This window comes from Ovis aries, chromosome 23, assembly GCF_016772045.2.
Source record: "Ovis aries strain OAR_USU_Benz2616 breed Rambouillet chromosome 23, ARS-UI_Ramb_v3.0, whole genome shotgun sequence".
Classification (NCBI taxonomy): Eukaryota; Metazoa; Chordata; class Mammalia; order Artiodactyla; family Bovidae; genus Ovis; species Ovis aries.
Window position 1 is genome coordinate 38,572,316 of NC_056076.1, and position 25,537 is coordinate 38,597,852.

Here is a 25,537-nt window from a genome sequence, read left to right on the forward strand (position 1 = left end):
GAAATGTATCAAGAAGCTTACTGTGGGGGATTTTATGACACTAAGATGGTATTTGACCAGGAGAAAGACTCTGTTCTTAATCTAGTACACAGTACAACAATGGTGATGCTGGCAAGGAGCCCTTTTACTGCAATCAGTCTTTGATTTAAACTGCAATGTAGAAACCATAGTGCCAGCCTGGATCGTTTGTTTTTCCAGAGTGATTCTCAAAGTAAGGTTCCTAGACCAGCAATAGTGACACAGCCTGGGAACATTTTAACGAAGCAAATTCTTGGGTCCGGTCCTAGACTCACCTATGTTTGAGAACCCAAATGCACCCAAATCACTTCGAAGACTGGATACATCACAGAATTTGCAGTACTAATCAATGGTCTAGACATTGAGTGGCATCGAGGAATAAGAAAGTTAAGCCTGAAAACAGAGTGGCAGGTTTTAAATATCTGATTAAGAAGTTTGGACAATGATGACTTGGTAAATAAGGGAATATTTTCTGAGCAAAGAGCAGATGTGATCAGAGCTTTTATTCAGGAGGCCCTGGAATCTAATGAGACCACAGAGAGGAAGACAAAGGAGACAACTGTGCTATTTAGGTGAGAAGACACATTAATTGATTCTTTCTGTGATGACCCAGGGATTTATCAGGCCTCAGCTGAACGGAGACCGTTTGTTCAGTCTGCATCCTGGGCTCAAGATGAGGTCTGCTCTAAGAGGCATCTCTCCACTGCTGTGGGATTCTCTTATTTCTGCAGTTTCATTCCGTCCACTTTGGGGATTTCTGTCTTGCCACCTGTCACTGTTTTCCTGGTCCCCCTGCCCTGCCTCTTCTGGCCACCCTTTCCCTTCTGCCATTTTCATTTCCTGCATTAGGAATCTGCATGTTAATTTGATCAGTTGAAATGTTGCTTATTCATGTGACTGCAGAGTTGTTCCTTCGAGTTCCCTGGTAACATCTCTCCTCTGAACAAAGGATCTTCTAGGTCACAACAAATCACAGCCTTTACCTTGTTTTATTTTCATCTGCTGAATGTCCTCATTGCCAAAAACCAACCAACAAACAAACCCTTATTCACTTTAATGTGTTAAATCTATTTTGTCAGCTGACCATCCTTGTTGTTTTATGCTCGGACATGCATAATTACAGTCATGCTTTTCACACCAATAATGACACTGCTAATGGGCTATTTCCAAATAGGAAAGACAGTAATTACATTTTTGTGCATCCACAGACACCTTCCTGTACGAAATCAATATACAGTGAATAGTATGTATAGGCACTATAAAATCTGATTCCAATATCTCTTTTCCAATATTTCAGTCATACTTCAAATCTTACTATATAATGTCCAAAGTACACATGGACCAGGATGTACTTTTCACCTCTGAACACGGACAGTTTATTGAATAAGAAGTTAAGTTTTGAAACAGAGTTCCTTTCGGTTCTATGCCGTTTGGATATCACTCATCAATGTCTTTAAAACATAGGACATTTTCTTCCTGGAAATGGTTCATTTAGGAGGATTATGTTATTTATTTGACTATTGGAAATAAAGTAAAAAGAACTACAATAGACACTCCTGGTCCCTGCATTGTACCCTGTTGGCCCACCTCTGATTTCAGCCATGGCTGCACAGATGGACAGTCCTGAACCAACTCAGATTCTCTTTGCCTTTACAGTGTCCACCACAAGTGACCGGTGCCAGCACTGCTCAGCACTGTGGGGGATTTAATGACCCAGGGGCAATCCACAAACAAGGGGAAAAAGCCAATGAGTGAACCTTTGGCTATACATCCTTCAGGTGGAAATTCCAGGGGGGAATCTCATACTCTCTTGGAAGTCCCAGGGGAACCACGTTCCCATGTCCACTTTGGAGAACTCATTCATTTGCTCTTATTTTGGTCTTTGTTCCATCCCCCATTCACTCTCCCAATCCTTGGAATTAACTCCCCAGTAAATAACCATGCTCAAGTAGTTGTCCCAGGCAAGCAATCATAACAAAGACAATCAATTATTAACATATTTGGCAATATCAATTCCCTTTAGATCTGATATCACACATTGTCAAGACCATTCATTTTTCTTTCCATAAACTACAGGTCAATGTATGTCGAAACCAATACAGTATTGTAAAGTAAAATAAAGTAAAATAAATAAATAAATTAAAAAAAAAAAAAAACAGAACTACTTCTTCAAAGTCTTTGGTAGGGGATGTATGACAGCCTAATTAGGTTAGGCAAAGTTAGGTTCTATATCCTAATATCACCATATAATTGAATGACTTTAGGCAAGTTATGGAATATATATGACTCGTTTCCACATCTTCAAAATGGGGATTATTAAACAGTATTTTCACAGCTACTTCCTATGTTTCTTAGGAGAATAGAACAATGCACAAACCCTTGAGTTCAGTAATTGTTCCATAAATATTTCTTCTAATTGGAACAGACTTTTCAATTAGAATGGAAAATTTACATACATTTAAAAATCTCAGGTAAAACAGAAAAAAAAAAAACATTTAGACCATAAAACTATATTCCAGTTCCAAGGCAGACGGTTTTTAACATTGATGAGAGTAGTTCAATCAACTTTAAGATAATTTCTAGTTTCCCTCAAAATTATATAAATAATAAGAAGAAATCTCTTTCATTAAAAATAAAATAAAATAAAATGAAAGGAGTGGAGACCATACCATTACTTCAAGTGTTTCCATTGTCTTTCTTACCTCACATAAATCAAGTTGATCAGTTTGTGGTGATAAATTCAAATCCGTTCAACACTCCCAAGAAGAAAGAAGCTGATACCGCATCCCCTACTTCCATGATTCCATGCCTAACCTAAAGTGCAGCATTTTAGCCCAAAGACTTACAAAAATGCATCACCCTGCTCTTCCACTCTAGATCAACACCAAGAATGAAGATTAAACATATAAAATACATCTGGTCCAAATTCTGAACAGGCAATTAAGGAGTTAAAACAATAGACGATTATGTCAGCAGCATATTAGTACACTTAGAATTATAAGCCAGAAATATGTTTGTTAAACTTCACCACCCAATCATAAAAGAAAAAACTGCTTCACACATGGTGACTGAAGAGTAAGCTGTAGGAATGTATGATTTAAAGGAAAAGGAGATAGTTTTACCTTTGATGATCAATTTTCCATTTTTCTTGCTTCTAATGCAGGAAAAGATCCAAACTCTACAACTTTGGTTTTTTAACCCGATGCGCCTTTTGGTGTGTGATGCTCAACTGTTCTGAAATATAACAAAATGCAGTAATTAGATGCAGTGTGTGTGTTTCTTAAGTCACTCAGTTGTGTCCAACTCTTTGCAACCCCATGGACTACAGTTGACCAGGCTCTTCTGACTATGGAATTCTCCAGGCAAGAATACTGGAGTGTGTTGCCATTTCCTTCTCCAGGGCATCTTCCCAACCCAGGGATCAAACCTGGGTCTCCCACATTGCAGGCAGATTCTTTACAGTCTGAACCACCAGGGAAGCTCGGGTACAGTAACTACCCTGAAACAAAAACTTACTTAAGATCACAATGACTCTGGTAACCATTAAATTCAATGATGTGAGAAGAACGTTTCATAGAAAATTCGCCTGGCAGAGTTCTCGCACAATGCTACACTTTCCTTTTATGCTTTTCAAAAGAAAATCAACCCTAAAAAATACAAAATAATGTCACCATAACAAATAGGTTTGCTACTCTACCGTCTATTAATACCTTTCTACCATTAACGCCTATATTCTGTTTAAAAAGTAATCAAATGCAAGCACTGGTCATGTCATTTTGTAAGATATATTATACACAAGGTTGTGTTCACTTCCTGTGCGATATTTGTTTTACAATGCAGCAACTAAATAACTGTTACTTAAAAAAAAGGGGGGGTTAACAAGTATCCTTTCCAGGGTAATTCCTTTGATATCACAAGAGGACATCAATCATGGCAGACTCTTCCTAGGAGTATTACTAGATCTAGGTGCTGTGCGTGCTCAGTCACATCTGACTCTTTGCAACCGCATGGACCATAACCTGCTAGGCTCCTCAGTCCATGGAATTTTCCAGGCAAGAATACTGGAGTGGGTAGTCCCTTCCTTCTGCAGGGGATCTTCCCAACTCAAGGATAGAACCACACCTCCTGCCCTGGCAGGCAGATTCTTTATCACTGAGTCACCTGGGAAGCCCCTAGCAGATACTGGCTGAGGCCTAAACCAAACCATTAGCTCCAACTAGGAACAATATTTTCTCATGAAAGCGATAAAATGGAACTTCTAATCGGGCCAAGACTTGAGGAGGGGGGATACCTATTATGGTCATATCACATGCTTTATGCTGACCTATGTTTGTCCTTTCTGAAAAGTCATGGAGGCAAGCACTTGTGTTAACAGGCACAAATGACTGGAGTTGAAAAAATGAAGGTACCAACAGAGTTCTGTTCCTGTTTGCTTCCAAGCAATAGATTTTGTGGCTTGTGGTAGCACATTCAAATAATGTCAGAGGCACTATGACAGTGTCTGAATAAATGGAGAAATCACTTCACAGAAGAGGAACTAGAGGCCAGAATAGGTGACAGGGCTTGACTAATTTTATTAAGAGACACAAAGGCAGAATGACATCTCAGAATTTCTGCCTCCAAGTTCAATCCCTTTTGAAACTCATGAGACTGTATTTGTTTCCACAAATCACATTGGTCATTCAAAAAGTTCAGGGCTAATACAATTCTCTGCAGAAGTTGTCCCAGCAAGACTGTGAGGCTGGCAAAGTTGACAGGTTGAGAATTAGGATGCCATGGGTGGCTGAAAACAAGGACAATAGGAGCACAAAAATATCACATATTTTCATTGTACATAGAGCACCTTGGGAATAGAATACTTTCACATGCATCTCATTCATCTATAGTATAAAGGATGGAAATAGTTTTCCATTATCAAAAATGTTCAAGTATAATTATCATTATGAGTCTTGGTTTACATATGATTATTCTCCTAAGTATTCTTAGTGTTGAAGGATACCGGATGAACTCTGAATTTTTTTCCTACATATGAGAAATAGGTTACCCAAGGAGATACTAAAAATATCAATTTTTTAAACATTTGGAACTGATCACTTATTTATTCATAAATATTGAGAAACTATTTTGTGCTAGACATTGTTAATTTTCTGTAGAAAAAAATGAAAAGATTATGCAATTTTTGACAGAAACACCCAGATACACAATAAAAGTCAATCTTATTACAATTGTGGTATTTTTGGATTTGAATATTTAGGTAAACAATGGAATATTGTTAATATCTTAAACAATGGAACAATATCTTAAACAATGGGATAATATCTTAAACAATGGAACATTGGGAGGTTGTCTTAAATGTCATCAAATCTAGTGATTCCAGAGTGGCTGATCATCACAATTGTCTGGAAAACTGGTAAAAAATACAAACTACAGAATTTCATGTAAGATTAATTAAATCAGTCTGTTCATGAGTAGATTCAGGGAAATGTGCATTTTGCAAAGGCTCCCTGGCTCATTCTCCTGATCAAGTTGAGAAACTTACTGATTCTTGCCCAATCTCCTTATTCTAAAGCTGAACAAACTGAAACCAAGGAAATGACCTGCCCAAGGCATTGGCCTTTGGTGACAGAATTGAGATTAGAATGCAGAATTCCTGATTCTCTGGTATTTTTTTTTCCTTTCCCAGAGTCCCTTTTTAATTTTTTTCTTCCTGCTTTTTTTTCCCCCTGTCACTGAGTAGCTATTTAGTCTCTATATCTGAGAAAGAACAAGAGCAAAGGAAAGGTAAACAAAACTCTCTCTCTCACACACACACACACTGAAATTTGACCTTAAGTTGTTTGATTCAATAGCAAACTTTCTACTACTCCAACACACACACACACACACACAGAAATTTGACCTTCAGTTGTTTGATTCAATAGCAAACTTTCTTCTTCTTCTACTACTACTACTACACACACACACACACACACACACACACAGAAATTTGACCTTAAGTTGTTTGATTCAATAACAAACTTTCTACTACTCCACTGGGTTGTTAGAGAGTCAACTACTTAGGCCATTTGCTGGGCCCCTTTCTCTAGGATCTGCCCAGCATCCTACCACCTTCCTCAACCTTCAAAGGTGCCCACTATTCATTGTGTGTCACTGAATCCTCACCTCTGGCCTTTGTTGACTGTCGGGTGGTAAGGGGACCTCAGTAAGAAGGTGCCATGTAACCAATACCTTGGAGGATGTGAGGGAGTTAGTCATGTGCAAGAGAAGGGTGTTTCAGCAGATGGAATGGCCAAGGTTAAGGCCCGAAGGTGGGAGTGTCCCCAGGGGCTGTTCCTGGACTTGCAAGAGGGTCAGTGGGAATGGAGTGACTCTGGGAAGGGGGGAATCAAAGGCAGAGGAATGAAGGGGTAGCAGGGGGGCTACTGTGTGGGCAGAGGAGGAGGGAGGGCAAATCAAAGGCAGCTTGAGGCTTTTTGGCTTTTACTCTAAGAGTGAAATGGGAGTCACTGCAGGAGGTTGAGCTCAGAATTGATATTAGTTCTGTTTCTACAACCTTATTCTAGCTGCTGCATGGGAAGAGACCACAGGGCTGGCTGCTAGGGTGGAGGCAGGTGGAAAGATCATCTTCGTGGACAGAGATGTCGGCTCAGACTCAGGGGGTGCTGCTCAGGAGGGCTCAGGTCCAGGCTGGGCTTCTTCTGAAGGAGAGTCAAGAGCATCTCCTTATGGACCGGGTGGAGGAGATAAGGAAAGAGGGTGGCAATGTTGTCCTCAAGGTTTTCAGCCTGCACAATTGGAAGAGGGCAGTACCATCACTTAGATGAGAAAGGCTGTGGCTAGAGAAGGGACTTCCCATGCGGTGTTAGTGGCAAAGAACCTGCCTGCCAATCCAGGAGATGCAAGAGACATGGGTTCAATCCCTTAGTCAGGAAGATCCCCTGGAGGAGGGCATGGCAACCCACTCCAGTATTCTTGCCTGGAGAATTCCATGGACAGAGAAGCCTGGTGGGCTATAATCCATGGAATTGCAAAGAGTTGGACACAAAGCGACTAGAGAAGGCTTTGTGGGGAAAAGTTGAGCCTAATTTGGCCACACTGACTTTGAGAAGTCAGTACTAAGTGTGCTTCTCAGGTAGGCCTTGGACATACAATACTGGAATGGAAGGTTCCAGATGGCTTTCTGGCCTCACATGGACAGTATTCTTATTTTAACCTACCACAATGACTATGTGGATGTTAAACACAAAAATACATGTAAAGAATAGTAACTGGTACATAACAGAACTCAGCACATTTTAATTCTCTTCTTTTTACAGCTTTTTCAAACATTTATTTCTCTATTGACTATAAGATTAAGTCTATCTCTGTGTGAAAAGAAACAATTTTCCACAAGATGTAATAGAAACCATGCTCTACATTGTGGCAGTCCTTTCTTAAATATGAAGGAAAAAAATCTGATGAAATATTAATAATGCTACTCAATAAGTCATAAAGTAGAACTTTCAGGGAGCAAGGTAAATTGTGGTTGGGGCACAAGCTGAAAGATCTAAAGTGAAAATAAAAACAGAACTGAAATAAATCCTAAAAAGTCATTCAATTTCTCTTAGATCTTCCTCGATTTTTAGCAACAATCAGTCGTCCTTTGGGATAAGAAGACGTGGAAATGGGAGAGATGTGGTCACTGAGCCAGAGAAACCAGTGCACAGCTGGTGAAGTATAACTGGGAGCTCTGGAAATTCAAGGAACAATTCTTTAAAGTCTACTATTCTATCTTTAACATGGATTTCTTGATTTATAAGGGCCTCTTCAACTGAACACATTAAACTCGAAACCATCCAAGTTCATTTTTTGAAGTCTCATGTTTTACTGTAAAATTTTACTCAAATGCATAGACCATAAAACATGGTGTTTGCTTGAAGACCAAGTTAAACTAGCCATCTGCCTCCAGGTCCTCTTACCCTTGCAGATCTTAGAGTAAGAATCAATTTCAGAAGTAGGTTTGCAATTATTCTGTGACTCCCATATGTCTGAGGCAGCCTCTGATCAAATAAAAAGCAAACAAGGAAGGCTAGCGAGTTGCCACTTCCTTTGCAAAGCCCTTTGCTACTTGTGCTTTGCTACTTGCTATCTGTGTCTAAGAAACTTCAAAGCAGGGCTGGACGCATGGATGCGCTTCCTGGGCAGCTCCACAGGGCTCCATGCTCAGAACAGCCCTATGCTCTGCTTAATGCTTTTATATTTGAACCAGAGTTCTGTGGGTGCAGTCCAACGGGGCAATGGAGCATAAACGTGAGCAGGGGCATCAATACACCTGAATAATAATACACCTGTCCCAGACCTTGCTGCCTCATCCACATATAACATGCAAGAAGTTGAATTCTGGTAGACCCATGATTCCTGGGAGGTCAGTGAGATTTGTATGACTGTGGCTGAGGAAGTGAGGAAGCTGACCATCCACCAGCCACGCTTTTCACGGGAACGAGAATCTGCATCCGACTTTGAGAAGGCAACGCTATTCAAAGAAACACAGATGACCAAGAAACCCTATCATATCCTTTGTTTATTCCATTTTCTCCCTTGTATTAGCCAGCTGCTTAAGCTGAAAATGATACATAAGAAGAGAAAGGGCAATCCACAGTTCTTTTTCTCTTTCAGTCATCAGTAAGCCTAAGGGAGACTGTGCGTGTATCAAGACATGAAATAAAAACGGTAGAATAAGTTTTGTGCACTGTTTCCACTGTTCTGCTAAGAAAGACATACATATGCACGATCTATAACATACAAATTGCATGAATCTGCAGGAAAGTTAGATAGCCTTATATTTGCATTGCACAGTGTAAATATGAATGGTTAAATTCATGCTACTAATTTAAACTTGTGCTTTTCTTTATACTTGGAACTACATTAGCCAATAAAAAAATGTTATGACAAGCTGAGAGAGAGATGGTGGAAGAAAGGAAATGATTTCAGATTTCTGCACATGTAACAACTCTCTGCCTTGCTTTTTTTTTTTTTTTTTTTTTTGGCTGTGCTGTGTCTTCATCTCTGCACAGGCTTTTCTCTAGTTGCGGTAAGTGGGTGCTACAGTTGCAGTGCATGGGTTTCTCATTGCAGTGGCTTCTCTTGCTGTGGAGCACAGGCTCTAGGGCATGTGAGCTCCGCAGCTGTGGCTTCCAGGCTCTAGAGCACAGGCTCAGTACAGCACAGCCCGTGAAGCACGGGCTTAGTTGCTCCGAGGCACGTGGGATCTTCCTGGACCAGGGATTGAACCTGTGTCTCCTGCATTGGCATGTGGATTCTTTACCACTGAGCCACCAGGGATGCCCTGTCCTGCTTTTTGAATCTAAGGGCTCTGCCCTTTCATTTTGCCCTGGGCCCTGCTAATTACTTAGTCATTTACACTCACCCTGTTGTAATGAGCTGGCACAGACTCTAACAAGAGCTTCAAGCATTATTAAATTATGGTTTAAGCACTGTACAAAGAATTTTGGAAATGGACCATTTGTTTCTGAAAATCCTGGAATAAATGTGAATTAAATGAATCTAGTTTCTCTTCCCCTCAAATGTCCCAATGTCTTCTTTACCAGTTGACTCTTTGAACATTTGATCAAAGTTCCCTACCGCAAGCCAACTCACCTTAGATGTCCCTCAGTTTTAATTTCTAATTTAATTTTAATCTTCCATTTGAAACTCCATTGCCTTCAAGGTCACATCCTCAGTTGGGGAAGAGGGAAAAGTAAAAAATGAAAGTGGTTTACTTTGAAGTGTAAACAATGTAGACATCTGACACCTTCAAAGGATATTTACATTTTAAAGCTGAACTTATGTATTGTGCTGTGTAAGAAACAATGCTTTTAAAGGAGAAAATTTTCTATTACTCTCTGCTAAGAAGGCCCTTCTACCGTGATCTACTTGAATAATAAGTCAACCTTTTTCTGAATAAGTACATGTTTTGTTTTTTATTGAAGTATAGTTATTGCACAATATTATGTAAGTTACAGGTATATGATATAGTAATTCACAACTTTTAAAGGTTATACTACCTTTACAGTTATCGTAATTGGTTATCCTCCATGTGTTGTAAAATACATCCTTGTAGTTTATTTTATAGCTGGTTTGTACTTCCCAATCCCTCACCCCTCTCTTGTCCCTCTCCACTTCCTTTTCCCCACTGGTTACCACTAGTTTCTACTCTTTGTCTGTGAATCTGCTTTTGTTATATTCACTATTTTGTTATATTTTTAAGATTCCGTATAAGTGATATCATACAGTATTTGTCTCTCTCTGACCTATCTCATCTAACATAATACCTTCCAAGTCCACCCAAATAGCTACAAGTGGCAAGAGTTCATTCTTTTTCATGGCTGAGTAGTATTCCACTGTGTATCTGTGTATGCACACAAAAACACATATACTACGTTTTCTTTATCCATTCATCTGTTGATGGACATGCAGGTTGCTTCTATGTCTTGGCTACTGCAAACAATGCTGCTATGAACACTGGAGTGCATGTATCTTTTCGAATTACTGTTTGAGGGGATATATATCCAGAAATAGAATTTCTGGGTCATACAGTAGTTCCATTTTCAGTTTTTTGAGAAACCTCCACAGTGTTTCCACAGTGCCTATTCCAATTTATATTCTCACCAATAGTGTATGAGAGTTCCCCTTCCTCCACATTCTCAGCCAACATTTTTTTTTTTATGATGGCCATTCTGACAGGTGCTATCAGTGAGGTGTCATCTCACTGTTTTGGTTTACATTTCCCTAATGATTAGCCACGTTGAGCATCTTTTCATGTGCCTGTTGGCCACTGGCATGTCCTCTTTGGAAAAATGTCTGTTCATTTCTTCTGACCATTTTTAATTGGGTTTTGTACACAATTTTTTAAAAAATGAGGTGTGCTCTGGCATATCCAAAATTTCCCGATCAACTGGAAAAGGATTCAGTCATGAAACACACAGGCTTTCTTCATGTCTCTTTAAAGCTTATCACAAAGAAATACACTTTAAAGTGCTAGCTGCAGACTTAGCCTCTGTTTTATTCTTTATTTGATCTGCATTCTTTCCATCCTATCTTCATATCTCAACTGATTTTGTGACAGCTTTGCAGCTTCAAGAATTTGGCTAAACGGCCCTCTGTGCTGAGATGTCCGGGTACTGCCCCCGTCCCCAACTCACTTCTCTACACAGAATAATTTGGGGCTCACCAGTAAACACATGGTAGGTAATGACTCACTGTGGTATCACAGCTATTGCCTGATTACAAAAAGACTGATAATCTATTTCCAACTGTTAGGGCACGATTAAGCTCTATCTTTTAACCCACATAGCTGATGACATAAAAACCTTTTCTGTATGGCAGCTTTCTTAAAACAAGTTTCACCACTCAAGAATAAACTAGAGACTCTGTGATATTTATCATCAATGAACCAACATCTTGGATGTGCACAGCCTTTCTTTTCTCCAATCTCAAAGTTCAGTATGTTTACAAGTAATTTTTAAAAAACCGCAAACAAACAAACCCCCTCTCCCAAGCCCCTGCTGCTAAGTCACTTTAGTCATGTCTGACTCTCTGCGACCCCAGAGATGGCAGCCCACCAGGCTCCCCCGTCCCTGGGATTCTCCAGCCAAGGACACTGGAGTGGGTTGCCATTTCCTTCCCCAGTGCATGAAAGTGAAAAGTGAAAGTGAAGTTGCTCAGTCGTGTCCGACTGTTCACGACCCCATGGACTGCAGCCTACCAGGCTCCCCCATTCGTGGGATTTTCGAGGCAAGAGTACTGGAGTGGGGTGCCATTGCCTTCTAGACTATGATAATCTTCTTGGTCCTACTGGATCCGCATTGCTTTCTCTTCATTCACCAGGCTAGCAATCTTCTGTGTCCCTTTCAATTTCCCCTCCCTCTGTGTGAACTTAATGGAACAAAATAAGAATAGCTTCATTTATTGAGTGTTGATTATCCACTAGACATTGCTCTAAGCACATTACATGGATTGTTCCACTGAAAATTCACAATAACCCTAAGAGGGAGGTGCTATTATTAGCTCCATTTTATGGATGAGAAAACTGAGATGCAGAGATGGTTAGAAACTGACCAAATTATGAATGTTAGTGAGTAAAGGTACCGGCTTATTTATATCAGACCTGGACAGTCTGATCTCGTACATGTACTCAACCGCTACTTCACCTCTTGGAGGTCGATTCCAGCCAAATATACAGATTTACCCTTCATTGATTCATTTCTATCCACCTGCCTAATTCCTTTATATCAGCCTGGCTGTAACACTTTAAAAGCTTACCCTGTCCCTAAAACTATCAATAAATGATTTCATTTAGATATTATCATTATTCCATTTTATTGATGCCAAAATGGAGGCACAGAAATTAAATTACTTGGCCAAGGTCACAGAAAATATTGGAACAAGGATTTAAATCTAGTTCTTTTTTTTTTTTTTAAATCACTGTGCTACACTTTACTCTTCTGTGTCAGATTCAGCTTTCCTTATTCTTAAAAGTCACTATTCCATGCCAGAGTATACAAAAGCCTTTTCTTTTTTTCCCCTCTCTTTTAGTAAGCTGATGATTAGTTCAATTGTTAGAGCCAAAATTTTAGTAGCCAGGGACCCAAGTTTTAGATCCAAACCCCAGACAAGCCAGTTGGCAAAACGGGTTCCAGGGCCACAAATTCTACTTTTGTTTCTAAGCAGTCACTTCCCAAAACCATCCTTCAAATCACCAGTCCGTGTGTTATGTACTTTTAAACACGGAGTGGGCTTTATTATTCATAAAATCTAATTTCTTCATTTCAGAGATAAGAAAGGCACAGAGAGATTGAGTATCATACTTGAGATCACATGGCAGATTAGTAGCAGAGCCAAGGCAGTCATTAAGATTTCCTAACATGAAAACTGGGGTCTTCATCCTATACAAAGGCAGCCTTAAAAAACATATTCATATATTCAACAAAGATCTAGGGGTCACTACGTGCCAAGTGCTGTTCCTCGTACTGGGGAAGGGCTAGTAAATAAAAAAGAAAAATTCCTTTCCTGGTGGAGTTTTATAATCTGGCATCACGAGTAGGAAATGGCAACCCACTCCAGTATTTGTGCCTGGAAAATTCCATGGACAGAGGAGCCTGGCAAGCTGTAATCCATGGAGTCTCAGACTTGGACATGACTGAGTGACTGGGCACACATATCATAATGGTACAATAAACTATTAAAAAAATAGTTGCTTTACAATGCTGAATTAGTTTCTGCTGTACAGCAAAGTGAATCAGCTATATAAGAATATCCCCTCTTTTTTGGATGTCCTTCTCATTTAGGTCACCACAGCACTGTGTAGAGTTCTCTGCTATACAGTAGTTCTCATTAGGTATCTATTTTGGACATAGTATTGTATATGTATCAATCCCAGTCTCCCAATTTATCCCCCCCCCCTTGGTATCCATATGCTTGTTCTCTACATCTGTGTCTCCATTTCTGCCTTGCAAACAAACTCATTGCTATCATTTTCTAGATTCCACATATATGCATTAATATATTACATTTGCAGCACTAATTACAACAGCTTAGGACATGGCAGCAACCTAAATATCCATCAACAGAGGAATAGATAAAGATGATATCAGTCAGTTAGTTCAGTCATGTCCAACTCCCTGCAACCCATGGACTGCAGCACGCCAGGCTTCTGTGTCCATCACCAACTCCCAGAGCTTAAAGATGATGTGACATACACACACACACACACACACACACACACACACACACACACACACACACACACACACAGAGGAATATTACTCAGCCATAAAAAGGAATGAAATTGTGCAATTTGCAGAGACATGCATGGACCTAGAGACTGTCATACAGATCGAAGTAAGTCTGAAAGAGAAAAACAAGTATTATATACGGACTGCATTTAAAATAATATGACATTACATAATTTAAGTTAGTTTGAATCTAATCATTGGTATTTTAAAAAGTGGTTATTTAAGAAGCACTGACTTGAAATATGGAAGCCATCATAGTTGGAAGAATCTGTTCTATCTACTACTTTGTACATATACTCAAAGCCCAGTCATTACACATTAATAGGGGTGGTGTTCGTGGTACCAACAGAGAGATGGAAAAGATAAGGTGCCTACCCTCAAGGAGTTTTAAGATGAAGCATGAGCCACCTAGATTAGAGGAGAGGGTTTCCCCTTAGATTAAACCTCTTTAAGCAAATTCTTTAACATTTAAAAATCATCTTTCACTCTGTAACAGTTAAAACTCTTTCTCTATAGCTGCTGTTAATTGCAACTACAGTCAGACAAATCACTTGAAATCCTGAAGCCCCAGTTACAATTTTCTGAAACTGATCTAGTTAAAGTCTTTTTAAATGATGCATACCTTATTTTGTGTCAACTTGGACAGTGGCAGAAAGATAACAACAGTAAAATGTAAATTGCCTTTGAAATCAACATACCACCTCTTCCTCTTGCCAGTAATTATTATAACAAAGTCACAAAATTGAGCTCTTGGTCACAAAGGCTGGCTGTATTTGCTATTGGTCTGAAAAGAAACAGCCATTCTAAAGCTATTTCAATAATGGGAAACAAAAAGCAGTGTGATTTAAAGTACTATACTAAGCCTATTCTTTAATTACAATATTTTGCAACATCAGTAACACCATTATCTACAGTAACCAGGGATTAAAAAATATATGATATAGTTATGTTTTGATCACAAATTAGGCTTTGGTTGTCTTCCAAGATACTAAATGCTTGCAGTCCATCTCTCCCACTTAAGTATGTCGAGTAGATGAGACTGATATCATGTTCCCTTGAAGTCTCTGAACAGAGGGTCAATACTAAAACATCCTGATTAAATCCCAGCAACAGAGACACATCAGAAGCCAGTATGTATGTTGTTATCAGTTCATAACTGCCTTTGCTCCCGAGCCCACATACATGCAGAGCTACAGAGGATGTGCTATTCACAATATGTTTCCATCTCTCATGAACGCCTTATTTGCTGCTTCTGAAGGTCAAAGTCTCTCAGTCGTGTCCTACTCTTTGCGACCCTGTGGACTATCCAGTCCATGGAATTCTCCAGGCCAGAATCCTGGAGTGGGTAGCCTTTCCCTTCTCTAGCAGATCTTCCCAACCTAGGGATTGAATCAAGGTCTCCCACACTGCAGGTGTATTCTTCACTAGCTGAGCCACAAGAGAAGACCATGAATACTGGAGTGGGTAGCCTATCCTTTCTCCAGCAGATCTTCCTGACCCAGGAATTGAACCGGGGACTCCTGAATTGCAGGCAGACTACCAACTAAGCTATCAAGGAAATTCTTCTGAGGGGGTAAATATACAAGAATTCACACTCAGAAAATGTCCTGAATGGCAACTTTTGGAGAAACATCTTAAAGGGTTAGCAAATGTGCTTGAATGAACTTTTATCATTCATTCCTACATTTTTCACTGTGTCTTTAAAAAACCCAGTGAGGGGTCCATGTTTCAGATGGCAAGGCTAGCTAATCTGTGTGAAAGTATGAAGGGAAAAATTGAAGGCAAAAGGATGGGGGCAGGCAGAGGATAAGATGGTTAGACAGCATCACTGACTGAACGGACATGAATTTGAGTAAACTCCAGGAGATAGTGGAGGACAGGGAAGCCTGGAGAGCTGCAGTCCATGGGGTTGCAAAGAGTCGGACACAATTTAGTGATTAAACAATAACAATGCTGTAACTGTCAAGTACCCATTATAAACAAAAGAAAACAAAGCCCCAGAAAATGACAAGTGTTCACAATAAAGTGGAAAAATTGGAACTGATGTGCATGGTTCATGAGATTCAATAGTGAAAAGCCAAGCAATCTGATTAAAAATGGGCAGAAGAACTGAATATACAACTTCCAAAGAAGACATACAGATGGTCAATGGGCACATGGAGAAAGTGCTAGACATCATTAATCATCATGGAATGCAAATAAACTCACAATGAGACAGCACCTCAAATCTGTTAGAATGGCGATCATGAGAATATAAGAGGTAAGTGTTCATGAGGATGTGGAGAAAAAAGAACACTTGTGCACTGTTGATGGAAATGGAAATGTATGGAAACAGTTGGAGATTCTTGAAAATATTAAATACAGAACTTTCATATGATCCAGGAGTCCCACTTCCGGGTATGTTTCAAAGAAATGAAAATTGGATTGCAAACAGGTATCTGCACTCCCATGTTCACTGCAGCATCATTAACAATAGCCAAGATGTATAAACAAACAACCGTCCATCAATGGATGAATGGACACACACCCACAAATGGAATATTACTCAGTCATGAGAAAGAAGAAAAGCTTCCCATTAGTGACAATATGGATGGACCTTGAAGACACTGTGCTAAGTGAAATAAGTCAGACAAGAAAAAGAGAATACCACATGATATCACTTAAACGATTCGTGGAGTCTGAAATAACTGAACTCATAGAAAAACAGAGTAGATTAGTATTTGCCAAGGGCTGAGAGGTGTAGGAAATGGAGAGATGTTAGTCAAGTACAAACCTTCAGTTATAGGATAAGTAAGTTCTGGGGATCTAATGTACAGTATGGTTAGTATAGTCAATAATACCGTGTTGTATATTCAAAAGTTACGAAGAGAATAGACATTAAAAGTTCTTAGCACAAAAAACGGAAAGGCAATCATGTGACATGACAGAAGTGTCAATCAACATTATGGTGGTAACCATTCAGTAATACATAAGTTTACCAAATCAACCATTTGTATAACTTATATTTACATAATGTTATATGTAATTACGGGCTTTCCTGGTGGCTCAGCAGTAAAGAACCTACCTGAAATGTAGGAGACATAGGTTCAATCCCTAGGTTGGAAAGATCCCCTGGAGGAGTAAATGGCAACCCCCTCTAGTATTCTTGCCTGGGAAATTCCATGGATGGAGGAGCCTGGTGGGGTACAGTCCATGGGGTCACAAAAAAGTCATAAATGATTCAACAACAATATGTAAGTGTATCTCAATAAAGTTGGAAATAAAATAACAAAATGCTGAAGCCACTGCAAAAAACAATATGGTGCTTCCTCAAAAAGCGAAATATTAAATTAGCATGTGATCCAAGAATTATCCTCTAAGTCTATACCCGAAAGAATCAAAAGTAGGGACTCAGATATTCACAGCAGCAGTACTCGAAAGCGCCAAAAGGTGAAAATAACTCACATATCCATTAACGAATGAAAAACAAATGTATTCCTAGAATGGAATATTATTCAGCCTTATGAAATGCTGATGCATGCTACAGCATGGGTACACTTAGAAGACATTAAGTAAAATAAGCCAGACACAAAATGACACATAGCGCATGATTCCACTTATATGAGGTTCCTAGAAAGAACATATTCACACAGAGGGAAGGAATAGTGAGAGAAATGGAGAGTTTAGTGATACAGAATTTCAGTTTGGGATAACGAAAAAGTTCTGGAGATGAAAGTGATGATCATGAATGTATTTAACACCACTGACTGTGTGGATCACAATAAACTGTGGAAAATTCTGAAAAAGATGGGAATACGAGAGCACCTGACCTGCCTCTTGAAAAACCTATATGCAGGTCAGGAAGCAACAGTTAGAACTCGACATGGAACAACAGACTGGTTCCAAATAGGAAAAGGAGTACTTCAAGGCTGTATACTGTCACCCTGCTTATTTAACTTAGATACAGAGTACATCATGAGAAACGCTGGGCTGGAAGAAGCACAAGCTGGAATCAAGATTGCTGGGAGAAATATCAATAACCTCAGATATGCGGATGACACCACCCTTACGGCAGAAAGTGAAGAGGAACTAAAAAGCCTCTTGATGAAAGTGAAAGAGGAGAGTGAAAAAGCTGGCTTAAAGCTCAACATTCAGAAAATGAAGATCATGGCATCTGGTCCCATTACTTCATGGGAAAGATGGGGAAACAGTGGAAACAGTGTCAGACTTTATTTTTGGGGCTCCAAAATCACTGCAGATGGTGACTGCAGCCATGAAATTAAAAGACGCTTACTCCTTGGAAGAAAAGTCATGACCAACCTAGATAGCATATTCAAAAGCGGAGACATTACTTTGCCAACTAAGGTCCGTCTACTCAAGGCTATGGTTTTTCCAGTGGTCATGTATAGATGTGAGAGTTGGACTGTGAAGAAAGCTGAGTGCCGAAGAATTGATGCTTTTGAACTGTGGTGTTGGAGAAGACTCTTGAGAGTCCCTTGGACTGCAAGGAGATCCAAACAGTCCATTCTGAAGATCAACCCTGGGATTTCTTTGGAGGGAATGACGCTGAAGCTGAAACTCCAGTACTTTGGCCACCTCATGTGAAGAGTTGACTCACTGGAAAAGACTCCGATGCTGGGAGGGATTGGGGGCAGGAGGAGAAGGGGACGACAGAGGATGAGATGGCTGGATGGCATCACGGACTCGATGGATGTGAGTCTGAGTGAACTCCAGGAGTTTGTGATGGACAGGGAGGCCTGGCGTGCTGCGATTCATGGGGTCCCAAAGAGTCGGACAGGACTGAGCGACTGAACTGAACTTAACTGGATATACTTACACGTGGTTGAAATGGTGACTATTATGTATATTTTACCACAATAAAAACAATATAAATAAATCAAGAAAAATTCAAAACTAATTAATCTACAGAAAGGCAAGAAAAGAGAAATAGGAGAACAAGAACGAGAGGAAACAAACACAAAACAAGCAAAGAAATAGCCAATTTATATACTACCATTTCAGCAAGCATCTTAATTACCGATGGTCTAAATACACTACCTAAAAGATGGAGATTTATAGAGTGAATGAATACATGACCCAACTAAACGCCATTTATAAGAAACCCACTTTGATTCCAAAAGAAAAAAAAAAACTATAGCATGCAAACATTAATTTAAAAAAACAGGTGTGGTTATACTGATATCGGATAAAGTAGTCATCAGAACAAGGACAATTACTAGAGAAAAAGAGAGACATAAGAAAATGATGCAAACACCAATCTGGTGGGAAGACACAATATCCTATTCTTATATGTGTATTCAACAAATAGAGCTTGAAAACATGACCCTGAATATCAGAGAAACTGATGGTACTCTAAAGAAAAGTAGGGAAACCGAATTACGGTTGATGACTTCCAACACCCTCCTCTCAAAACCGATAAAACGGTTTTAAGAAAATCAGCAAAAATATAGATCTAAGCAACACAGTCAACTCACTGAGCCAAGCAGACATCTGAGAATACTACACACAACAATAGCTGAGTATACAGATTTTCTCGAAACACTCACTGGACCTTTACCAAGACTGACCAGCTCTTGGCCAGAAAACCAACATCAACAAAATTTAAAGTAGTGAAATCACACACAGTGTGTTTTCTGATCTATGAAATCAAATCAGAAATTAGCAATAGAAGGCTAACAAAATTTCTAAATGTGCCAATATTAAAATAGAGACTTCTAAATAATCCATGTGTCAAAGAGCAAGTCTCAAAATTTTTAAAAATATCAGGCTGAACAAAAATAAACACTTAAAATATGTCGTTAAAGCCCTGCTCAGAGATAAATGTCTATTCTTTCACTAGAAATGAGGAAAGGTCTTAAATCAGTAAAATTCCCATGTGAGAAACTAGAAAAAGATGAGCCAGATAAACCCAAAGCAGAAATAGAGATATCAGTGAAACAGAAAGCTTATTGTTTTGGGGGAAAAAAATCAACAAAATTTATAAAGTTTTAACAAGACTGACAAAGATAAAGGATGCATATCACAAAGTTCAAAAATGACACAAATAATAAATAGATTCTGCAACTGTTAAAAAGAAAATAAAAGAATACAATGGAAACTTTTCTAAGAAATTCAACAGTTCAGGAAAAAAAGGACCAATTTCCTAAAAGACTATAAGCCTACAAAACAGCTTAGAGGTGACAAATAATATGAATAGCCCTATAAAGAAACTCATTTCATAATTTCAAACTACTAAAAAAGAAATCATCAAACCCAGATAGATTCCCTGGAAAATCATGCCATACATTTATTATTTTTTAACATAAATTTATTTATTTTAATTGGAGGTTAATTACTTTACAATATTGTATTGGTTTTGCCATACATCAACATGAATCCGCCACAAGTATACACGTGCTCCCCATCCTGAACCCCCCTCCCTCCTCCCTCCCCGTACCATCCCTCTGGGTCGTCCCAGTGCACCAGCCCTAAGCATCCAGTATCATGCATCGAAGCTGGACTGGCGATTCATTTCATATATGATATTATACATGTTTCAATGCCATTCTCCCAAATCATCCCACCCTCGCCCTCTCCCAGAGTCCAAAAGACTGGTCTATACATCTGTGTCTCTTTTGCTGTCTCGCATACCATACATTTAAAGACACAGCCAATTTGCACAATCTTCTCTAGAAAACAGAAACACAAGGAAGAAATCCCATCTTATTTTATAATATCAAAACCAAAGAAAACACAAAATAATAAAACTTCAGACCAATATCTCTCATGAATATAAATGCAAAAGTCAACAAGAGTTGTTCTGCCATGTTACACAACTCATACTTCAGGCCATCTAAAAAGCACTTATGGGAGTAAACAAGAATAACGTCATGTCCTTCCCTCCCAAATACTGTCCTCCCGAAAGAATCATTCATGTTATTTTTCACATCTTGAAATAGAACACTAGTGTTTGTCAGATCTTTACATTTCTTTGTCTGCTTTTGTGGGGAGGGTAGATGGAAGGGGGAGATGAGGACACAGCTTGAGACCAACATATGTTTCTGTTCTTATTCCATCACTGAGCTCTGCTTCCAAATATACCATAATTTTAAGGCTTAACTATGCAGAGGAATAAATATATTATACCATCATGAATTGGATATGGAAACTATTCATGGTTTGAAGTTTTTTTCAGTTATCATTTCCTTTCTAGAAGGCAAAAATCTTACCTTTATTCAAGAATACAATATTTTTATTGCAAAAACTTTATGTGTATTTACATATATGTATATACCTCACTCAGATGTTAAAGAAAATGCCTACAGTGCAGGAGACCCGGGCTTGATCCTTGGGTTGGGAAGATCCCCTGGAGAAGGGCATGGCAACCCACTTCAGCATTCTTTCCTGGAGAATTCCATGGACAGAGGAGCCTGTTGGGCCATAGTCCATGGGGTCACAGAGAGTCAGACATTACTGAGCGACTAACACTTTCACTGTATATCTCAGTAGTCTGAAAAGACCTATATGTATAAAAAATTTCTTAAAATTAATGTTCAATTGTGTTCTTTGCAACCCAAATACATTCAGCCCCTTTAACTGCTAAAGGCAGAAAGCAATTTGGGGGTAGGGATTATTGAGATTAAAAAAAAATCCACTCAGCAGCTGAGAAGCAATGTTTCCAGGAAGTGATTCAATGTATTTGCTAAAATAAATTTTACTTTGGAAATGTCAAATTCACTCAGAAACGTATTTTCCAGCACAGTAATGACAAGGGATGGTCCTTATATGCTTCTAAGAAGTAATATCTATATTCCTCAATATTAAACCAATTTATTTATGTCCCATTTATAAGCCTACTTGTGAATGTGTATTTAGAAAAAATTACACATTCAGGTCCTGTCCTGTTTAAATAAACAGACTAGTGACTAAGTCACCAGGGCACAGAAGCTTCCAGATCTTGTTTTCCAAAGGTTGTTTCTCTTGGCATTTGGGGAAAAAAGAAAGATCAAGAAGGGAGATGATCATCATCATAATTAATTTCTTTAATTTTTTCTATCTTGAAAGAGTTTCAGATTTTGACAATTTGAAAGTTTGGCATTCGTCTGAAATATTCAATTAATGTCACCGTATCATGGAGATAAGAAGAACTCATTAGAAAATTGGTTTGATAGTAGAGAAGATTTACCAGAGACACATGTTATCTTGAAGGCAGAGAGGAGAGCAGAGAATTGTATTTATGGCAAATAAATCCCAAACAGCAGCCATTATATTCGTTTTCACAGCTGCCAATGAAGCTGATGGAACGTGGAACGTGGACCCCTCCAACTTGAAATAACTTTTCTGTTCATGAGAACTGTGTAAATATCAACATTCATCCCTTTCTCTCTCTCTGAATCTCATGACTGCAGACAGGCACATTTCTAAATATACCCCCATCTAGTGCTGCGTGTGTCCTGCACAGACCACTTGAATTCTTAATAAGTTTTCTAAAGAGAGAAATAGGCGGATTCCTTTGTGTCTAATTTCAGTTTTTTCAAAGCTGATCAACATTATTAAGCTTATCCATCGAATTAAGATAAAACAGCATGATTCAACACAAAAAATGTCAACTGCTGAACATAAGGGTGCTGAAATAACCAACCCTAGTCTGGCAAACACCCAAGGCAACCCCCATAGCAACAGAGCTGATGGCATAGCAACGGCAGCTGCCTCACCACACAAAAATTAGAAGAAATATTCTTGGAAAAAAGCATAATCCACGTTAAAGTCAAATATGACATTTTTCTTCAACAATTAAAAAAAAAAAAACCCTAGTGAGAATGCATATGTTCAACGATACTATTCCTTAGCAACTGTAAATGCTCCAGTACAGGGTGAAAGCCACTTTGATGACAGCACTTAAGACCAAGCGCTTGGAAGCAAAAACTTCCTAGGTTGTTCTCAGCCCAACTGTTATGTACCTTGAAAAGTTAGAGAACAATTTTTTTTAACTATTTTGCTAAGATAAAAAGTTTTCTATAATTTTTTAAGGAATCATTTCAAAGAAAAAAATCACTGTAGTTACAAATCTACTTCATCAGCACCTGAGGAATATTAAGATCTAAAATGAAATATGTTGATTAAAAATCAATATTCTACAATTTCATTAACATGAAAAAAGGGAGAATTTGACTTGACAGGCCTAGGAGCTGAGGATTTGCACCTATGATAGCCACATTTCACATCTGATCACTGGACATTTCCAGAGGGCAGGCAACTCTGATTCTTTCCCTTGTGACTCAAAGGCAAATGTAGCCATCCATAACACAGTCTCAATCTTGGAAGGAACAATGCTTGTGAACACCAGCTCTTTTCTGAGTTTGGATGAAAATGTCATCCTGAGGGATCCAGGGCATCCGAAGGTGAGACAGCAGCTAGAAGAGCCAAGAGCAGAACGAGTCTAACGTTCTTGGGTAGACCATCACATCAGCTAGGCAGTGTGGGACTCAAGGTCTTATGCAGAGCCTTCCGTGGGTATTCCATGCTCATTTTTTCTAGAAGCCCCTATGATTATAGCTAGTCAAGGCAGACTTTCAAACTTGTCTCCGAAATGGATCACGTCCTTTCTCACTAGGAGAGGTGAGGTGGCCATGGAATGTCTCTCTTTCCAGGGTTAGTAAGTGTATGGGTAGACTGGGGAGATGTCTAACCACCTCAAGCATTCATTATTTTAATCAATTAATCTTCTTCTTCTTCTATCTGAAAATTAGTAAACTGAAGTTCTACTTCCTAAAGTTTGAAGAGTACCTCAAATACTCTTCCTATGAAACATGACCCCACAGCCCACTCCAACCACAAAGTCTCAACCAAAAGGAGGAAGAGAATGCAGGCGTGAAGCCAGTGAGACTGCGGCCTGGGAAACCTTCTCTTGAGCTGATGAGAGATAAGATAATGAAGTGAACAGAAGCTGGTGGGAACATGAGATCTGTTACGGCTACTCAAAGTTCTCGCCCATATAAGAAGGCAATTTCAAATGTATGGTCCTTTCCCTCCCTTCTCCCATGACTGCACAGCCAACTGGATCCCGAGGGCTTCTCCTGGCTTCCGGGATATCTCTAGTTTCTTTATCCACAGAAGAAAAACCTGTGTCAGTATTCATATAAATTCCACTTTACTTTCTGCACCCCTACCTCTGACTTCCATTTCTTTCACCTTCCACTCTGAAAGAGAGAAATAAATTATTCCTTCAGAAGTAGGATTTACCCAGTCTCTACCCTCTGCCCCTAACCTCTTCGGATGAACCAGACATCTGATTCTTTGTCTGCAGGCTTCCCTTGTGGCTCAGTGGGAAAGGATCTGCCTGCCAGAGAAGGACATGCGGGTTCAACCCCTGGTCAGAAAGATCACCTGGAGGAGGAAAATGGCAAACCTACTCCAGTATTCTTGCCTGGAAAATTCCATGGACAGAGGAGCCTGGTCGATGGACAAAGGGCTACAGACCTTAGGGTTGCAAAGAGTCAGACATGACTTGGCAGCTGAGTACACACGCATGTTGCAGGGTGCAAGTCCTAGGTGTCTTGAACTACCCACAATATTCCTAACCATCTTAACCCTAATTATATCCTAGCCCATACTGGAGCCCGTCTTTTTCCCAGAAAGAGGTTTCCCATCTATGTCATGAAATCCACTCGTTAGGTCAGGGACTGAAGGCTTTCCTGAGTTGCCTGGACTCACTCTTTAATTTTACCCATCCCTCGGTTCTCCAGGTAAACCTAGAACCTGTTTCTCCAGGTAAACATGGGTCAGAAGCTCGTCTTACCTGACTTTCCTTCTGGCCACATGTTCAAGTTGACACTGACATAAAAGACACTATATCTAGTATGAAAATCACAGTACGTTAGAAACTCGGTTCCTATCACTAAAACTATGAAAAGTTTGCATCTTGAGCTGATGAGAGATAAGATAATGAAGTGAACAGAAGCTGGTGGGAACATGAGATCTGTAACGGCTACTCAGAGTTCTCTCCCATACAAAAAGGCAATTTCAAATGTATGGTCCTTTCCATACAGGTGTGATCTGTATAAAGGTAGCTCCTTTGATTTTATCGTTGTTAATAGTCAATCAGCAGACAACAGAGCAGGGACTAAAAGGGAATCCCACCTTCAAACTTAAAAAAAGTAAAATTTTAATTTATCAGCTATGGTACATCTGTTATTTTTCTTTTTAGCCTTCCAACTGATAGGGATTATGGAACATGAAAATGTCATCACAAGTTAAGTGAGATTGTCATTGTTCTGGGAATTATCTGTGAGTGCTCTGTATTCTGCTAAATGACATCAGCAGCTGGAACAGCTGTCTGAAGTAACAGGCCTGAGGATGCTCCATAGGCAGTAATGCTCACTGTTCATCAAATGCACACAGCTAGTTTATGCATCAGTGAAAATTCCTACATCATCTCCTCTTAACATTAAAATAGTTCTGACTACTTGCTATTATTGTGCTCAGTGAGTGAGTGCTACTGCCCACTATGTACTGTAGAATATTTTACACTCACTACAGGAAGGGTTACTATCATTCCACGAGAGTCATGGAAAATAAAATAGGAGGTAATTTCTTCGAGGTCACACAGCTAGTGGAGCTGACACTTTGGCCCAGATTGACACACTCGCCCAAGCTCTGGCCTCTAGAAGCCTCACTCCAGCCTCTGTGGCTTCAGAAGCTTGATAATTTTATCTTTAATAAAATAAAAATTGATGACAGCTCTGTCCCACCTCTATTTAGAACCTGAA

General features: G+C 39.3%; 1 protein-coding gene across 4 annotated transcripts in view; it reads right to left on the reverse strand.

Annotated features, from left to right (window-relative positions):
* Positions 1–25,537, reverse strand: part of DLGAP1 (DLG associated protein 1) — a 791,650-nt gene that overhangs the window by 516,511 nt on the left and 249,602 nt on the right. For all 4 annotated transcript variants that reach the window (XM_042239658.2, XM_027960728.3, XM_027960727.3 and 1 more), the window contains exon 3: positions 3,141–3,252. The gene's annotated coding sequence lies outside the window, so the exon portion shown is untranslated. The remainder of the gene's footprint in view (positions 1–3,140; positions 3,253–25,537) is intronic.